The sequence below is a fragment of the Aristolochia californica genome, unplaced genomic scaffold (assembly GCF_029961685.1).
Source record: "Aristolochia californica isolate CCGP_79_NKW_82.1479 unplaced genomic scaffold, dmAriCali1.0.hap1 SCAF_6, whole genome shotgun sequence".
Lineage (NCBI taxonomy): Eukaryota > Viridiplantae > Streptophyta > Magnoliopsida > Piperales > Aristolochiaceae > Aristolochia > Aristolochia californica.
Window position 1 is genome coordinate 8,018,793 of NW_027182257.1, and position 20,952 is coordinate 8,039,744.

Genomic DNA, 20,952 nt, shown 5'->3' on the forward strand with positions numbered 1-20,952 from the left:
CATACATAAACTCTAAAATTTCCTTTTTGTTGTGATCTATTTGCCTTTTTATCTCTTTTTTTACGAGATAAAGGGAAAAGGGAAAACTCAAGTTTTGATTTAAGAAAAAAGTGTACATTTAAAATGGAAATGCACAAATGTAGAGAGAGATAAATCCTAAAGTGTCTGTAAATTTTATGGATTGCAAACTCTTTCTATTTTTTGTATATTAGGTTTCTCAATCATCGGGAAAAGGGGAAGGTAGGGGAATTTAACTGAGTGTTGACTCCCAATCCATAAGTCATTTCTTACAAAAAAATTAGCCCGTTACGCATGATTGACAGATAAATCACTTTACAATCATCTATGATTGTTGGGTCAGCTTTTTTGTAAAAGGGCAAAATAATGGCTTATTTGACTCGGGTAAATATCCCACCTCATGTTCACTTGAGATTTTAATGAGGTTTGGATCCCATAGGTCATTAGCATCTTTAACATATTTTAAGCATGCAAAAACATATTTAAAACATGTGTAGGATCAATTATAAATCTCTTTTTTATAAAACTCTAAGCTATTGGGGTTGAACTAGTGGGGTTGAACTAGTGGAATTTCCCAAACTTGGATATCAAAACTTTTGTGTTCATTTGTGGTGTGTGAATAAATAATTTTTCCTTACATTAGTTTTTGTTTTAAATTTTTTGCACACATAAACTGTAAAATTTTCATTTTGTTGTGATCTATTTTCTTTTTTATCACTATGTTTACTATATAAAGGGAAATGTGAAAACTCAAGTTTTGATTTAAGAAAGAGGTATACATCTAAAATGGAAATGCACAAATTTAGAGAGAGATAATTCCAAAAAAGTGTCCATAATTTTAGGGTTTGCAAACTCTTTCTAGTTTTTATATATTAGGTGTCCCAATCATTGGAAAAAGGGGGAGACAGGGAATTTTTAATTAAGTGTTGACTCCCAATCCATAAGTCATTTCTTATAAAAATATAGCCTGTTACAGATGATTGACCGATAAATCAGTTTACAATCATCTATGATTGTTAGGTTAGCTTTTTTTTAAATGGGCAAAATAATTCCTTGTTGGACTCAGGTAAATATCCCACCATACGTTCACTTGAGAATTTAATGAACTTTGGATCCCATAGGTCATTTGCATCTTTAACATGTTTCAAGAATGCATATCCATATTTAAAACATGTGTAGGATCAATTAGAAATCTCTTTTTTATAAAATTCCAAGTTATTTGGGTTGAACTAGCGGAATTTTCCTAACCTGGATATCAAAACTTTTGTGTTCATGTGTGGTGTGTGAATAAATTTTCTTTACTCGCTTTTTTTGTTCTTTGAAATTTTTTGCATACATAAACTATAAAATTTTCATTTTGTTGTGATCTACATGCCTTTTTAACTCTTTGTTTACTAGATAAAGGGAAAAGTGAAAACTCAAGTTTTGATTTAAGAAAAAAGTATATATCTAAAATGGAAATTGACAAATAAAGAGAGAGATAATTTCAAAAAGTGTCTATAATTTTTAGGGATTGCAAATTCTTTCTAGTTTTTATATATTAGGTTTTGCAATCGTCGAGAAAAGGGGGAGGCAGTGGTTTTTTAACTGAGTGTTGACTCCCAATCAATAAATATTTTCTTACAAAAATATAGCCCGTTATGCATGATTGACCGATAACTCACTTTACAATCATCTATGATTGTTAGGACAACTTTTTGGTAAATGGCAAAATAATCACTTGTTTGACTCGTGTAAATATCCCACCGCACATTCACTTGAGAATCTAATGAGGTTTGGATCCCATAGGTAATTTGCATCTTTAACTTGTTTCAAGCATGCATATCCATATTTAAAAAATGTGTAGGATCAATTAGAAATATCTTTCTGATGAAATTCCAAGCTATTAGGGTTGAGCTAGTGGCATTTCCCAAACTTGGATTTCAAAACTTTTGTGTTCATTTGTGGTGTGTGAATAAATTTTCTTTACTTGCATTTGTTGTTGTTTTAAATTTTTTGCGTACATATAATCTAAATTTTTTTATTTTGTTGTGATGTATTTGCCTTTTTATCTCTTTGTTTATGAGATAAAGGGAAAAGTGAAAACTCAATTTTTGATTTAAGAAAAAAAATACATCTAAAGTTGAAATGCACAAATGTAGAGAGAGATAATTCCAAAAAGTGTCCATAATTTTTAGGGATTACAAACTCTTTCTAGTTTTTATATATTAGGTTTTGCAATCATTGAGAAAAGGGGGAGGCGGTGGTTTTTTAACTGAGTGTTGACTCACAATCCATAAGTATTTTCTTACAAAAATATAGCCCATTATGCATGATTGACTGATAAATCACTTTACAATCATCTATGAGTGTTCGACTCGGGTAAGTATCCCACCACACGTTCACTTGAGAATTTAATGAGGTTTGGATCCCAGAGGTCATTTGCATCTTTAATATGTTTCAAGCATGCATATCCATATTTAAAACATGTGTAGGATCAATTTGAAATCTCTTTCTTATAAAATTCCAAGCTATTTCGGTTGAACTAGTGGAATTTCCCAAACTTGGATATCAAAACTTTTTGTGTTCATTTGTGTTGTGCAAATAAATTTTTTGTACTTACATTTTTTATTTTTTTTGCATACATAAACTCTAAAATTTTCGTTTTATTGTGTTGTATTTGCCTTTTTATCTCTTTGTTTACGAGATAAAGGGAAAAGTGAAAACTCAAGTTTTGATTTAAGAAAAAAGTCTACATCTAAAATGGAAATGCACAAATGTAGAGCGAGATTATTCCAAATAGTGTTCGTAATTTTTAGGGATTGCAAACTCTTTCTAGTTTTTATATTGTTGGAAGACAAGGCCCATGCCCACATGACCAAGGAAGACCGACATATCAAAGTGTATTAGAAGATGGGCCCATACCCATAAGACCAAGGAAGACCCATGCATCCAAGAGAGATTGAAGAGGGGCTCAAGGCCCATAGATCAAGGAGAAGGCCCATAGGCCCACATACACTGATGGCGGGGTGGTAAATAAAGGGTCATCTCATAGTTATGGCATTGATGTAATTATGTTAAGTTCCTGGGTTAAAACCCTAAACCCTAAACCCTTAGTTCAGGGTTATTATTGTAATATTATAGTTTAATAAATCTATAAATAGAGCTTCAGGAGGAGGGTAAGGAATAATCAATTCCATAACCCTTCTTCCTCCTTTTCTCCCAATGGGGTTTTTTTTTTCCATGAGATAACTGAAATCAACATGGTATTAGAGCTTTGATTTTCAGGACTCCTACTATGGGTTTTTCAAAGTTCATTCTCGTCCTTCGTTAGAATTTTTTTTCACTCTTCCTCACTTAGTACTCATGCATTGTCTTTTTTAGTTATAGTATTATTTTTTCTCTTCATCTCTTCCTCCATCAGCTTCTTTCATGACGCGACAAAATCTTTTTACTGAATTCACCTTCTCACTACGGGTATAGTACTTTGAGTGTGGAATGTTTCTCGATGAAGAATAAGTTGCAGGCGCTTCGGTCAACTCACAGAACATGTTTTGATGCCATTGTTGGGTGTTGGGTTGAATCCGCTACCATCCCAAAATACTTAGCCACTTAGGACAATTGTTGCTCAACCTTATAACCAATTAACCTTTTTTTCTCATTTTTCAATGTGGTATTTTTCCCCACTCAACAAATGGAATTGGAAATTTTATCTCTCTAAAAAGAAAACAAAAAATCCAATAGGATCTCAAATCGCAAGCCATATCAAATATGAAACTTTTAATGGGAATTATGGTTCTTCTTGATGAGTCAAGTTGTGTTGATGTGGAGACTATTTGTTGGTGAATGTAGGATATTCACTAAGGTTGGGAAGTAAGCACAATCAGCCTTGTGTCTTGTTGTTTTTTTTATGCCTCTCATTTGTAGCTAAGTCTGTATTTCTTCCTTTCTCATGTAGTGTTCTGTATTTTTCAAAAACAATAAATTCCAATCTGTCAGCGATATATTAGAATCAAATACATGCACTACGAATCTATCACAAAGTTGAATCTTCAAACTCCAAAATATCATTAGTTATACAGGTGGAGTCTTGACTCCTTCAATGTTTCTAAGATGCCTGCACGTGCTATAACTACTAAAAATGTTGGATTTGAGTAGCCTATATTTGATATTTGTGAGATAACTATCAAATGGTTTTTTTCATTGGGAACTTATTCCACCTAATAAGAGCCTTTAAGGTTCCCAAACTCATCATTGGGGTTTGGTGTAATAGGATGTGTATTTGTTGTGCTCAACATTGCAGGAGAAACGCCGTGGAGGAGCTCTGCTGTCTCTCAGCCGTTCTGTGCTGGCATCATCTTTAATCTTGCCAAATATAATCTACAACCACAGTCTTGCTTGTCGGGAAGATTTGTTTCCATTTTTTAAGGATGAAGATGATCCGCTCTTTAGTTGGCTGTTGTCCCGCTCAGTTCAGAAGCAAGGATGACGACCAGCCATTGCCGAAGAAGACGATTGTCGCTCTGTTCAGAGTCACACGGGAAGACGGCCACTCTATTCGGTGTCATGCGTCTTTGGACTGTCTCCGCCGAGAGACTCACTATAGCTATCAAAAAGTTTCCTTCAGCTGGATTCATTGCTGCTATTTTTGCGGAAATCACAGAGCTGATTCTGCCGCTCATCCCGCATTGCTCGAAAATCACTGGGTTGTCGTTTTTGGCCGCTCTTCACTGAGCTCTCTTGCCATGTTGCCATTTTGGAAGAAGAGATTTACGTTGCCGTTCGCGGGAGGAAGAAGAAGAAGATAGGCTCAAAAAATATTTCCTAAGTTTGGAAATTTAATCAGAGCTAGTTCAACACCAGCACAATTTGGACTCGCCCGAGTCAACTCAGATCAACTCGGTCCGGGTCAACCCGGATGTGGTGAACTCGGGTCTAGGTCAATTTGACTCTGGCCACTTAATTTTTGCCTCGGGATGCATACCCAAGATTTTTGTGCGACTCGGTAAAATTTTTTTCTCTGGTTGGATTATTATTTTAAAAGAATTGATAGATTATTCTTTGGTCAACATATTTTTTGGTCTAGATATGTGCATTGAACTATTTCATGGGTTATTTTACAAGAATTATTTTGGGTCGTGTTAAGTGAGCCCAAGCCAAGCCCATTTAAGTTGTTGTTATTGTGTCTCTTTTGATGAGATAGTATTATTGAAGAAGAGGTAGCCTCATACCATTATTTAATTTCAACCCCATAAAAAGTATTAACTTTTTTTTGGTTGGGAGTCCATGACGGAGGAACTTCATCCCCATAAAAAATATCAAATTTATTTGTGGTTGGGAGTCCATGAGCAGGAACTTCATCCCCGTCAAAAATATCAAATTTATGTGCGGTTGGGAGTCCATGACGGAGGAACTTCATCCCCGTCAAAAATATCAATTTTTTTTGGTTGGGAGTTCATGATGGAGGAACTTCATCACCGTAAAAAAAAATCAAAATTTTTATGGTTGGAACTCCATGACGGAGGAACTTATTGTTATATTTATGTTCCTACCCACATTAATATCATATATTACTCTACCACATGAGAGTCGTTGTCCTGTGGAGGGACACGGTGGTGGATGGGGACACTTCAGAGCAATATCTTAGCGGCTAGAAGTGATTTACTCTCACTGATATTTTATCAGCTGGGCCTCATGGACGAAAGTACCACCATGAGGGGGAGTGTTGGAAGATGGAGGCATAATATACAAGAACTATTTTATACATCATTTACATCAAGCTGGGAGTTCATGCTGTTCTCTCACCCCCATCTTAAGGGGGAGTGTTGGAAGACAGGGTCCATGCCCACACGACAAAGGAAGACCTACATATCAAATTGTATTAAAAGATGGGCCCAAGCCCATAAGACCAAGGAAGACCCATGCATCCCAGAGAGATTGAAAACGGGCTCAAGGCCTATATATCAAGAAGAAGGCCCATAGGCCCTCATACATTGATGGCAGGATGGTAAATAAAGGGTCATCTCATAGAGATGGCATTAATGTATTTATGTTAAAGTTTCAGAGTTAAAATCCAAAACCCTAAACCCTAAGTTCAGGGGTACTATTGTAATATTGTAGTTTCATAAATCTATAAATAAAGCTTCAGGGGGAGGGTAAGGAATAATCAATTCCATAACCTTTCTTCCTCCTTTTTTCTCCCAATGGTTTCTTTATTTTTTCCTCCATGAGCAAAATTCATGGAGTCCTGAAAATCAACCTATATATTAGGTTTTGCATTTGTCGAGAAAAGGGGAAGGCTGGGGATTTTTAACTGAGTGTTGACTCCCAATCCATAAGTCATTTCTTACAAAAATATTGCCCGTTAAGCTTGGTTGATCGATAAATCACTTTACAATCATCAATGATTGTTATGTAAGCTTTTTGGTAAATGGGCAAAATAGTCACTTGTTTGACTCGTGTAAATATCCCACCGCACATTCACTTGAGAATTTAAAACATGTGTAGGATCAGTTAGGAATCTCTTTCTTATAAAATTTCAAGCTATTAAGGTTGAACTAGTGGTATACCCCAAACTTGGATATCAAAACTTTTGTGTTCATTTGTGGTATGTGAATAAATTTTCTTTAGTTACATTTGTTGGTGTTTTAATTTTTTTGCATACATAAACTCTAAAATTTTCATTTTCTTGTGATATATTTGGCTTTTTATCTCTTTGTTTACGAGATCAAGGGAAAAGTGAAAACTCAAGTTTTGATTTAAGAAAAAAACATACATCTAAAATGGAAATGTACAAATGTAGAGAGACATAATTCAAAAAAGTGTCCATAATTTTTAGGGATTGCAAACTAGTTCTAGTTTTTAAATATTAGGTTTCGCAATCGTCGGGAAAAGGGGGAGGTAGGGGATTTTTAACTTAGTATTGACACCCAATCCATAAGTATTTTCTGACAAAAATATAGCCATTACGTTTGATTGAAGATGGGCTCAAGGGCCATAGATCAAGAAGAATGCCCATAGGCCCACATACACTAATGGCAGGATGGTAAATAAAGGGGTTATCTCAAAGAGATGGCATTGGTGTAATTATGTTAAAGTTCTAGGGTTAAAATCGTAAACCCCAAACCGAAACTTTTGGGTTATTACTGTAATATTGTAGTTTCAAACATCTATAAATAGAGCTTCAGGGGGAGGGAAAGGAATATTCAATTTCACAACCCTTCTTCCTCCTGTTTTCTCCGAATGGGTTTCTTTCTTTTTTTCGCCTTGAGCTAAATTCATGGAGTCCTGAAAATCCTCATATATATTAGGTTTCATAATCGCCGGGAAATAGGGGAGGCGGGGGATTTTTAACTGAGTGTTGACTCCCAATCCATAAGTCATTTCTTACAAAAATATAGCTCGTTACACATGATTGATCGATAAATCACTCTAAAATCATCTATGATTGTTAGGTCAGTTTTTTTGTAAATGGGTAAAATAATGGCTTGTTTGACTCGGGTAAATATCCCACCGCACGTTCACATGAGAATTTAATGAGGTTTGGATCCCATAGGTCATTTGCATCTTTAACATGATTCAAGCATGCATATCCATATTTAAAACATGTGTAGGATCAATTAGAAATCTCTTTCTTATAAAATTCCAAGCTATTAGGGTTGAGCTAGTGGAATTTCCAAAATTTGGATATCAAAACTATTGTGTTTATTTGTGGTGTGTGAATAAGATTTCTTTACTTACATTCGTTGTTGTTTTAATTTTTTTCCAGACAATATCTCTAAAATTTTTATTTTGTTGTGATCTATTTGCCTTTTTATCTCTTTGTTTATGAGATAAAGGGAAAAGTGAAAACTCAAGTTTTTATTTAAATAAAAAAGTATACATCTAAAATGGAAATGCACAAATGTAGAGAGATATAATTCATAAAAGTGTCCATAATTTTTGGGATTGCAAATTCTTTCTAGTTTTTATATATTAGGTTTCGCAATCATCGGGAAAATGGAGTGGGGATTTTTAACTGAGTGTTTACTTGAAATCCATATGTAATTTCATCCAAAACTATAGCCCGTTATGCATGATTGTCCAATAAATCACTTTACAATCATCTATGCTTGTTAGGTCAGTTTTTTTTTTGTAAATGGCCAAAATAATGGCTTGTTTGACCCAGGTAAATTTCTCACCCACGTTCACTTGAGAATTTAATGAGGTTTGGATCCCATATGTCATTTGAATCTTTAACATGTTTCAAGAATGCATATCCATAGCTAAAAAATGTGTAGGATCAATTAGAAATTTTTTTCTTATAAAATTCCAAGCTATTAGGGTTGAACTAGTAGAATTTCCAAAACTTGGATATCAAAACTTTTGTTTTCATTTGTGGTGTTTGAATAAAAGTTATTAACTTACATTTTTTGTTTTTTTAAAAAAATTCATACATAAACTCTAAAATTTTCATTTTGTAGTGATCTTTTTGCCTTTTTATCTATTTTTTTTATGAGATAAAGGGAAAAGTGTAAACTCAAGTTTTGATTTAAGAAAAAAGTATACATCTAAAATGGAAATGCACAAATTTAGAGAGATAATTCCAAAATTTTTTTAGGGATTGCAAACTTTTTCTAGTTTTTATACATTAGGTTTGGGAATTGTCGGGAAAAGGGGAAGGCAAGGGATTTTTAACTGAATGTTGACTCCCAATCCATAAGTCATTTCTTACAAAAATATAGCCCATTATGCATGATTGACCAAAAAATCTCTTTACAATCATCTATGATTGTTCGGTCAGCTTTTTTGTAAATGGGCAAAATAATGGCTTGTTTGACTCGGGTAAATATCCCACAACACGTTCACTCGAGAATTTAATGAGGTTTGGATCCCATATGTCATTTTCATCTTTAAAATGTTTCTATCAAGTATATCCATACTTAAAATATGTGTAGGATAAATTTGAAATCTCTTTCTTATAAAATTACAAGCTATTAAGGTTGAACAAGTAGAATTTCCAAAACTTGGATGTAGAAACATTTGCGTTCATTTGTGGTGTTTGAATAAATTTTCTTTATTTAAATTTGTAGTTGTTTTAAATTTTTTGCATACATAAACTCTAAAATTTTATTTTTTGTGATCTATTTGCCTTTTCATCTATTTGTTGATGGATAAATGGAAAAGTGAAAACTCAAGTTTTGATTTAAGAAAAAAGTATACTTCTACAATGGAAATGCAAAAATGTAGAGAGAGATAATTCCAAAATGTGTCCATATTTTTAGGGATTGCAAACACTTTATAGTTTTTATATATTAGGTTTCGCAATCATCGGGAAAAGGGGGAGGCGGGGGATTTTTAACTAAGTATTAACTCCCAATCCATAAGTCGTTTCTTACAAAAATGTAGCCCGTTAAGCATGATTGACCAATAAATCACTTTACAATCATCTATGATGGTTTGGTCTGCTTTTTTTGTAAATGGGCAAAATAATGGCTTGTTTGACTTGAGTAAATATCCCACCGCAAGTTCACTTGAGAATTTAATGTGGTTTTGATCCCATAGGTCATTTTCAACTTTAACATGTTTCAAGTATGCATATCCATATTTAAAACATGTGTACGATCAATTAGAAATCTCATTCTTATAAATTCCAAGTTATTAGGGTTGAACTAGTAGAATTTCCAAAACTTGGATATCAAAACTTTTGTGTTCATTTGTGGACTAAGAATAAATTTTCTTAACTTATATTTGTTGTTGTTTTAAAAGTTTTTGCATATATAAACTCTCAAAATTTTCATTTTGTTGTGATCTATATGCCTTTTTTTCATTTTATTTACAAAATAAAGGGAAAAGTGAACACTCAATTTTTTATTTAAGAAAAAAGTATACTTCAAAAATGGAAATGCACAAAAGTAGAGAGAGATAATTCCAAAAAGTGTCCATAATTTTTAGGGATTGCAAACTTAGGGAAAAGGGGGAGGCAGAGTATCTTTAACTGAGTGTTGACTCCCGATCCATAAGTCATTTATTACAAAAATATAGCCTGTTACGCTTTATTGATTGATTAATCACTTTACAATCATCTATGGTTGTTAGGTCAGGTTTTTTGTAAAACAGTAAAATAATGGCTTGTTTGACTCGGGTAAAAATCACACCGCACGTTCACTTGAGAATTTAATGAGGTTTGGATCCCATAGCTCATTTGCATCTTTAACATGTTTCAAACATGTATATCCATATTTAAAAAATTATGTAGGATCAATTAAAATCTCTTTCTTATAAAATTCCAAGATATTAGGGTTGAACTAGTGGAATTTCCCAAAGTTGGATGTCAAATTTTTTTTGTTCATTTGTGGTGTGTGAATAAATTTTCTTTACTGACATTTGTTGTTGTTTTAAATTTTTTTGCTTACATAAACTCTAAAACTTTCATTTTATTGTGATCTATTTACCTTTTTATCTCTTTGTTTCCGAAATAAAGGGAAAAGTGAAAACTCAAGTTTTGATTTAAGAAAAAATTATACATCTAAAATGAAAATGAAAAAATTTAGAGAGAGATAATTCCAAAAAGTGTCCGTAATTTTTAGGGTTGGCCAACTCTTTCTAGTTTTTATATATTAGGTTTCACAATCGTCGGGAAAAGGGGGAGGCCAGGGATTTTTAACTGAGTGTTCACTCCCAATCCATATGTCATTTCTTACAAAAAATAGCCCGTTACGCATGATTGACCGATAAATCTATTTACAATCATCTATGTTTGTTAGGTCACCGATTTTGTAAATGGGCAAAATAATGGCTTGTTGACTCGGGTAAATATCCCACAACATGTTTACTTTAGAATTTAATGAGGTTTGGATCCCATATTTCATTTTCATCTTTAAAATATTTCAAGCAAGCATATCCATATTTAAAACATGTGTAGGAGCAATTAGAAATCTCTTTCTTATAAAATTCCAACCTATTAGGGCTGTACTAGTAGGATTTTCCAAACTTAGATATCGAAACTTTTGTGTTTATTTGTGGTGTGTGAATAAATTTTCTTTACTTACATTTTTATTTGTTTTAAATTTTTTGCATACATAAACTCTAAAATTTCATTTTTTGTGATCTATTTGCCTTTTCTTCTATTTGTTTATGAGATAAATGGAAATGTGAAAACTCAAGTTTTCATTTTAGAAAAAAGTTGACATCTAAAATGGAAATGCACAAATATAGAGAGAGATAATTCCAAAATGTGTTCGTAATTTTAAGGGATTGCAAACTCTATCTTGTTTTTAGATATTAGGTTTTGCAATCGTCGGGAAAATGGGGAGGCAGAGGATTTTTAACTAAGTGTTAAATCCCAATTCATAAGTCATTTCGTATAAAAATATAGCATGTTAGGTATGATTGACCGAAAAATCACTTTACAATCATCTATGATTGTTAGGTCAGCTTTTTTGTAAATGGGAAAAGTAATGGCTTGTTTGACACGGGTAAATATCCCACCGCACGTCCACTTGAGAATTTAATGAGGTTTGGATCCCACAAGTCATGTGATATATTTTCCGTTTTATCTCTTTCTTTACGAGACAAAGGGAAAAGTGAAAACTCAAGTTTTTATTTAAGAAAAAAAATAGATAAAAAATGGAAATACAAAAATATAGAGACAGATAATTCCATAAAAGTTTCCATAATTTTTTGGGACTGCAAACTCTTTCTATATTTTGTAAAAAGGTAAAATAATGGCTTGTTTGACTCGAGTAAATATCCCACCGCATGATTACTTGAGAATTTAATGAGGTTTGGATCCCATAAGTCATTTGCATCTTTAACATGTTTCAAGCATGCATATCCATATTTAAAACATGCGTAGGATCAATTCAAAATCTCTTCCTTATAAAATTCAAAGACTAGTGGAATTTCCCAAACTTGAATATCAAAACTTTTGTGTTCATTTGTGGTGTCTGAATAAATTTTCTTTATAAACTTGCTTTTCTTGTTGTTTTAAATTATTAGCATCCATAAACTCTAAAATTTTCTGTTTATTGTGATCTATTTGCCTTTTTATCTCTTTGTTTACAAGATAAAGGGAAAAGTGAAAACTCAAGTTTCGATTTAAGAAAAAAGTATACATCTACAATGGAATTGCACAAATGTAGAGAGAGATAATTCCAAAATGTGTCCATAATTTTTAGGGATTTCAAATTGTTTCTTGTTTTTATATTTGAGGTTTCGCAATCGTCACGAAAAGCGGGAGGGGGTATTTTTAACTGGGTGTTGATTCCCAATTGATAAGTCATTTCTCAAAAAAATAAAGACCCTTACGTATCCTTGACCGATAAATCACTTTACAATCATCTAAGATTGTTAGGTCAGCTTTTTAGTAACTGGGCAAAATAATGGCTTGTTTGACTTGTTTGACTCGGGTAAATATCCCACCACACTTGCACTTTAGAATTTAATGAGGTTTGGATCCCATTGGTCATTTGGATCTTTAACATCTTTCAAACATGCATATCCATATTTAAAACATGAGTAGGATCAATTATAAATCTCTTTCTTATAAAATTCCAAGCTATTAGGGTTGAACTAGTGGAACTTCCCGAACTTTGACATTAAAAATTTTGTGTTCATTTGTAGTGTGTGAATAAACTATCATCACTTACATTTGTTGTTTTTTTAAATTTTTAGCATACATCAATTCTATAATTTTCATTTTGTTGTGATCTATTTGCCTTTTTACCTCTTTGTTTACGAGTTAAATGGAAATGTGAAAAGTCAAGTTTTGATTTAAGAAAAAAGAATACGTTTAAAATGGAAATGCACAAATGTAGAGAGAGATAATTCCAAAAAGTTTCCGTAATTTTTAGGGATTGGAAACTCTTTCTATTTTTTTTATATTAGGTTTTGCAATAATCAGGAAAAAGGGAAGGCGGGACATTTTTTACTGAGGGTTGACTCCCGATCCATACATCATTTCTTTAAAAAATATAGCCTGTTATGCATGATTGACCGATAAATAACTTTACAATCATCTATGATAGTGAGGTCAGCTTTTTTGTAAATGGGCAAAATAATGGATTGTTTAACTCGGGTAAATATCCCACCGCATGCTCACTTGTGAATTTAATGTGGTTTGGATCCCATAGGTCATTTGCATCTTAACATGTTTCAAGCTTGCATATCCATATTTAAAACATGTGTAGGATCATTTAGAAATCAATTTCTTATAAAATTCTAAGTTGTTCGGGTTGAACTAGTGGAATTTCCATAACTTGGATATAAAAAATTTTGTGTTCATTTGTGGTGCATGAATAAATTTTCTTTACTTATATTTGTTGTTTTTTTAAATGTTTTGCATACATAAACTCTAAAATTTAAATTTTTGTGTGATCTATTTTCCTTTTTATCTCTTCGTTTACGAGATAAGGGGAAAAGTGAAAACTCAAATTTTTCTTTAACAAAAAAGTATATATCTAAAATGGAAATGCACAAATGTAGAGAAAGGTAAGTCAAAAAAGTGTCAGTAAATTTTAGGGATTGCAAACTCTTTCTATTTTTTATTTATTAGGTTTGACAATCATCTAGAAAAAGGGGAGGCGAGGGATTTTTAATTGAGTGTTGACTCCCAATCCATAAGTCATTTCTTACAAAAATATAGCTTGTTATGCATGATTGACCGATAAATCACTTTCCAATCATCTATGATTGTTAGGTCTGTTTTTTTTTAATGGGCAAAATAATGGCTTGTTTGATACGGGTAAATATTCCACCGCACGTTCATTTGAGAATTTAATGAGGTTTGGATCCCATAGGTCATTTGCATCTTTAAAATGTTTCAAGCATTCATATCCATATTTAAAATATGCGTAGGATCAATTCAAAATATCTACCTTATAAAATTCCAAGCTACTAGGGTTGAACTAGTGGAATTTCCCAAACTTTGATGTCAAAACTTTTGTGTTCATTTGTGGTGTCTGAATAAATTTTCTTTACGTACATTTCTTGTTGTTTTAAATTTTTAGCATCCATAAACTCTAAAATTTTCTGTTTATTGTGATCTATTTGCCTTTTTATCTCTTTGTTTACAAGATAAAGGGAAAAGTGAAAACTCAAGTTTCGATTTAAGAAAAAAGTATACATCTAAAATTGAATTGCACAAATGTAGAGAGAGATAATTCCAAAATGTGTCCATAATTTTTAGGGATTTCAAACTGTTTCTTGTTTTTATATTTGAGGTTTTGCAATCGCGAGAAAAGGGGGAGGCAGGTATTTTTAATTGGGTGTTGACTCCCAATAGATAAGTCAATTCTCAAAAAAATAAAGACCCTTACGCATCCTTGACAGATAAATCACTTTACAATTATCTATGATTGTTGGATCAGCTTTTTAGTAAATGGGCAAAATAATGGCTTATTTGACTCGGGTAAATATCTCACCGCACTTGCACTTTAGAATTTAATGAGGTTTGGATCCCATAGGTCATTTGCATCTTTAACATCTTTCAAGTATGCATATCCATATTTAAAACATGAGTAGGATCAATTAGAAATATCTTTCTTATAAAATTCCAACCTATTAGGGTTGAACTAGTGGAACTTCCCGAACATGGACATAAAAAATTTTGTGTTCATTCGTGGCGTGTGAATAAACTATCGTCACTAACATTTGTTGTTTTTTAAAATTTTTAGCATATATAAATTCTATAATTTTCATTTTGTTGTGATCTATTTCCCTTTTTACCTCTTTGTTTACGAGTTAAAGGGAAATGTGAAATCTCAAGTTTTGATTTAAGAAAAAGGAATACATTTAAAATGGAATTGTATAAATGTAGAGAGAGATAATTCCAAAAAATGTCAGTAATCTTTAGGGATTGCAAACTCTTTCTAGTTTTTTTTATATTAGGTTTCGCAATCGTCGGGAAAAGGGGGACAAGGGACATTTTTTACTGAGGGTTGACTCCCGATCCATAAGTCATTTCTTCAAAAAATATAGCATGTTATCAATGATTGACCAATAAATAACTTTACAATCATCTATGATTGTGAGGTCATTTTTTTTCAAATGGGCAAAATAATGGCTTGTTTAACTTGGGTAAATATCCCACCGCATGCTCACTTGAGAATTTATTGAGGTTTGGATCCCATTGGTCATTTCATCTTTAACATATTTTAAGCATGCACAAAAGTAGAGAGAGATAATTCCAAAAAGTGTTTGTAATTTTTAGGGATTGCAAACTCTTTCTAATTTTTACATATTAGGTTTCGCAATCGTTGGGAGATGGGAGGTGGGGGATTTTTATCTGAGTGTTGACTCCAGATCCATCAGTCATTTCTTACAAAAATATAGCTTGTGATGCATGATTGTCTGATAAATCACTTTACATGAATTAATGATTTTTAGGTCAGCTTTTTTGTAAATGGGCAAAATAATGGCTTGTTTGACTCGTGTAAATATTCCACCTCACGTTCACTTGTGAATTTAATGTGGTTTGGATCCTATAGGTCATTTGCATCTTAATATGTTTCAAGCATGCATATCCATATTTAAAACATGTGTAGGATCATTTAGAAATCACTTTCTTATAAAATTCTAAGCTATTAGGGTTGAACTAGTGGAATTTCCATAACCTGTATATCAAAACTTTTGTGTTCATTTGTGCTGCGTGAATAAATTTTCTTTACTTATATTTGTTGTTTTTTTAAATGTTTTGTAGACATAAACTCTAAAATTTTAATTTTGTTGTGATCTATTTACCTTTTTATCTCTTCGTTTACGAGATAAGGGAAAAGCGAAAACTCAAGTTTTGCTTTAACAAAAAATTATATATCAAAAATGGAAATGCACAAATGTAGAGAGAGGTAAATCAAAAAAGTGTCTATAAATTTTTGGGATTGCAAACTCTTTCTATTTTTTGTTTATTAGGTGTCACAATCATCGAGAAAAAGGGGGAGGCGGGGGAGTTTTAATTGAGTGTTGACTCCCAATCCATAAGTCATTTCCTTCGAATATATAGCATGTTACGCATGATTGACCGATAAATCACTTTCCAATCATCTATGATTGTTAGGTCTGCTTTTTTGTAGATGGGCAAAATAATAGCTTCTTTGACACGGGTAAATATTCCACCGGACGTTCACTTGAGAATTTAATGAAGTTTGGATCCTATACGTCATTTGCATCTTTAACATGTTTCAAGCATGCATATCCATATTTAAAACATGTGTAGGATCAATTCGAAATCTCTTCATTATAAAATTCCAAGCTATTAGGGTTGAACTAGTGAAATTTCCCAAACTTGGATATCAAAACTTTTGTGTTCATTTGTGCTGTCTAAATAAATTCTCTTTATGTACATTCCTTGTTGGTTTAAATTTTTAGCATCCATAAACTCTAAAAAATTTTGTTTATTGTGATCTATTTGCCTTTTTATCTCTTTGTTTACAAGATAAAGGGAAAAGTGATAACTCAAGTTTCGATTTAAGAAAAAAGTATACATCTAAAATGGAATTGCACAAATGTAGAGAGAGATAATTCCAAAATGTGTCCATAATTTTTAGGGATTTCAAAATGTTTCTTGTTTTTATATTTGAGGTTTTGCAATCGTCGCGAAAAGAGGGAGGCGGGTATTTTTAACTGGGTGTTCACTCCAAATAGATAAGTCCATTCTCAAAAAAATAAAGACCCTTACGCATCCTTGACTGGTAAATCACTTTACAATCATCTATGCTTGTTGGGTCAGCTTTTTAGTAAATGGGCAAAATAATGGCTTGTTTGACTCGGGTAAATATCCCACCGCACTTGCACTTTAGAATTTAATGAGGTTTGGATTCCATAGGTCATTTGCATCTTTAACATATTTCAAGCATGCATATCCATATTTAAAACATGAGTAGGATCAATTAGAAATCTCTTTCTTATAAAATTCCATGCTATTGGGGTTGAACAAGTGGAACTTCCCGAACTTGGACATAAAAAATTTTGTGTTCATTTGTGGCGTGTGAATAAACTATCGTCACTTACATTTGTTGTTTTTTAAAATTTTTAGCATACATCAATTCTATAATTTTCATTTTGTTGTGATCTATTTGCCTTTTTACCTCTTTGTTTACGAGTTAAAGAGAAATGTGTAAACTCAAGTTTTGTTTTAAGAAAAAAAAATACAATTAAAATGGAATTGTACAAATGTAGAGAGAGATAATTCCAAAAAGTGTCCGTAATTTTTAGGGATTGCAAACTCTTTCTAGTTTTTTTATATTAGGTTTCGTAATCGTCAGGAAAACGGGGACGAGGGGCATTTTTTACTGAGGGTTGACTCCTGATCCATAAGTCATTTCTTCAAAAAATATAGCCTGTTATGCATGATTGACCGATAAATAACTTTAAAATCATCTATGATTGTGAGGTCATATTTTTTTCAAATGGGCAAAATAATGGCTTGTTTAAATCAGGTAAATATCCCACCGCACGCTCACTTGAGAATTTATTGGGGTTTGGATCCCATTGGTCATTTCATCTTTAACATGTTTTAAGCATGCACAAAAGTACAGAGAGATAATTCCAAAAAGTTTATGTAATTTTTAGGGATTGAAAACAATTTCTAATTTTTATATATTAGGTTTCGCAATCGTTGGGAGAAGGGGGAGGCGGGGGATTTTTATCTGAGTGTTGACTCCAGATCCATCAGTCATTTCTTACAAAAATATAGCTTGTGATGCATGATTGTCTGATAAATCACTTTACACGAATCTATGATTGTTAGGTCAGCTTTTTTGAAAATGGGGAAAATAATGGCTTGTTTGACTCGTGTAAATATTCCACCTCACGTTCACTTGTGAATTTAATGTGGTTTAGATCCCATAGGTCATTTGCATTTTAACATGTTTCAAGCATGAATATCCATATTTAAAACATGTGTAGGATCATTTAGAAATCACTTTCTTATAAAATTATAAGCTATTAGGGTTGAACTAGTGAAATTTCCATAACTCGTATATCAAAACTTTTGTGTTCATTTGTGGTGCGTGAATAAATTTTCTTTACTTATATTTGTTGTTTTTTAAAATGTTTTGTATACATAAACTCTAAAATTTTAATTTTGTTGTGATCTATTTACCTTTTTATCTCTTCGTTTACGAGATAAAGGGAAAAGCGAAAACTCAAGTTTTGCTTTAACATAAAAGTATATATCAAAAATGGAAATGCACAAATGTAGAGAGAGGTAAGTCAAAAAAGTGTCTATAAATTTTAGGGATTGCAAACTCTTTCGATTTTTTATTTATTAGTTGTCACAATCATCGAGAAAAAGGGGGAGGCGGGGGATTTTTAATTGAGTGTTGACTCCCAATCCATAAGTCATTTCCTTCGAATATATAGCCTGTTACGCATGATTGACCGATAAATCACTTTCCAATCATCTATGATTGTTAGGTCAGCTTTTTTGTAAATGGGCAAAATAATAGCTTGTTTGACACGGGTAAATATTCCACCGGACGTTCACTTGAGAATTTAATGAAGTTTGGATCCCATACGTCATTTGCATCTTTAACATGTTTCAAGCATGCATATCCATATTTAAAACATGCGTAGGATCAATTCGAAATCTCTTCTATATAAAATTCCAAGCTATTAGGGTTGAACTAGTGGAATTTCCCAAAGTTGGATATCAAAACTTTTGTGTTCATTTGTGGTGTCTGGATAAATTTTCTTTACGTACATTCCTTGTTGTTTTAAATTTTTGGCATCCATAAACTCTAAATTTTTTTGTTTATTGTGATCTATTTGCCTTTTTATCTCTTTGTTTACAAGATAAAGGGAAAAGTGAAAACTCAAGTTTCGATTTAAGAAAAAAGTATACATCTAAAATGGAATTGCACAAATGTAGAGAGAGATAATTCCAAAATGTGTCCATAATATTTAGGGATTTCAAATTGTTTCTTGTTTTTATATTTGAGGTTTCGCAATCGTCGCGAAAAGGGGGAGGCGGGTATTTTTAACTGGGTGTTGATTCCTAATAGATAAGTCATTTATCAAAAAAATAATGACCCTTTCGCATCCTTGACCGATAAATCACTTTACAATCATCTATGCTTGTTGGGTCAGCTTTTTAGTAAATGGGCAAAATATTTGACTCGGGTAAATATCCCACCGTACTTCCACTTTAGAATTTAATGAGGTTTGGATCCCATAGGACATTTGCATATTTAACATCTTTCAAGCATGCATATCCATATTTAAAACATGAGTAGGATCAATTAGAAATCTCTTTCTTATAAAATTCCAAGCTATTAGGGTTGAACTAGTGGAACTTCCCAAACTTGGACATAAAAAATTTTGTGTTCATTTGTGGCATGTGAATAAACTATCGTCACTTACATTTGTTGCTTTTTAAAATTTTTAGCATACATAAATTCTATAATTTTCATTTTGTTGTGATCTATTTGCCTTTTTACCTCTTTGTTTACGAGTTAAAGGGAAATGTGAAAACTTAAGTTTTTATTTAACAAAAAAGAATACATTTAAAATGGAATTGTACAAACGTAGAGAGAGATAATTCCAAAAAGTGTCCATAATTTTTAGGGATTGCAAACTCTTTTCTAGTTTTTTTATATTAGGTTTCGCAATCGTCGAGAAAAGGGGGACGAGGGGCATTTTTTTTCTGAGGGTTGATTCCCGATCCATAAGTCATTTCTTTAAAAAAATATAGCCTATTATGCATGATTGACCGATAAATAACTTTACAATCATCTATGATTGTGAGGTCATCTTTTTTTCAAATGGGCAAAATAATGGCTTGTTTAACTTGGGTAAATATCCCACCGCACGCTCACTTGAGAATTTATTGAGGTTTGGATCCCATTGGGCATATTCTACACAGTTTTACGAAAAATTTTGAAACACATTTGATCAACTTATTTTAACTCTACTAATGTTAACCACATACTAAGAGGAGTAATTTGAAAACCGGGAACATAAATCAAAAGAAAATTATTGCTAAAACATAAAAGAGTCATTCCCCCCCAAACCGAAACCTGACATTGTCCTCAATGGGGAAAAGTTAAAACACTATAACGACTACAAAAATAAAATAAATAAAAATAAATAAAAATAAAAAAAATAACAGCTTAGCTAGTTATACTCCAACAGGGTGAGGGTTAAGCTCCCTCAGGGCTCCTAAATCCATAGGTGGGACCATATGTGTTTGGTCATCAACAATAATACCGAAAACTCAATAAAGGCCCCTAGGAATGATACATAGTCTCCCTCGAAGAAGGTTTACTCGTATCAGCCGTACCCGTAGGTAATCATCCATAGATGAAACTGCTATCCCACATCACACTTTGAAGAAATCTCCGTGTGACTGGCCACTGAAGGCAGCAGGAATCACGCGTTGAACACAAGTCCTTAAGTTACTCACCATAAGGTTTTTATTCAATACTTCAAGATCGAACTGGTCAATCCCAGAACGGTTGTTTGAGTACAGACCTCTCAAACTAGGGACCAAAAGTCTAGTCATCGATTACCGGAACCATTTATGCTCTCAGCCGGCAAATAAGAATGAATAAAACAAAAAATAATAATAATAATAAATAAATAAATAAATAAATATAAAATAAAATAAAATAAAATTGTAATGTACAAAGGGATAGAAACATGGGGATTGCCCACAATGTGCTAAGTTTATAGTCGTAAGCAAGACTCTGACGCATTCAAGATGAAATGACAGGTTCCTCCAAGAAAATCACCATCACCTCCTCCGGTGTGGGAATATTCTCAAGATACGGTTTGAGCCTCTGACCGTTAACTTTGAAGACCGACCCGTCTCCGTGATTGCGGATCTCAATAGCGCCATGAGGAAACACCTGTGTGACCTCAAATGGACCGGACCACCTGGATCTTAGCTTCCCTGTTGCAGGTAAATGTAATGGTTCACCCTGATTGGCCATGCTAGCTTCTACTTTGACTTCGGGTGTTTTCCTACAAATTTGTTCT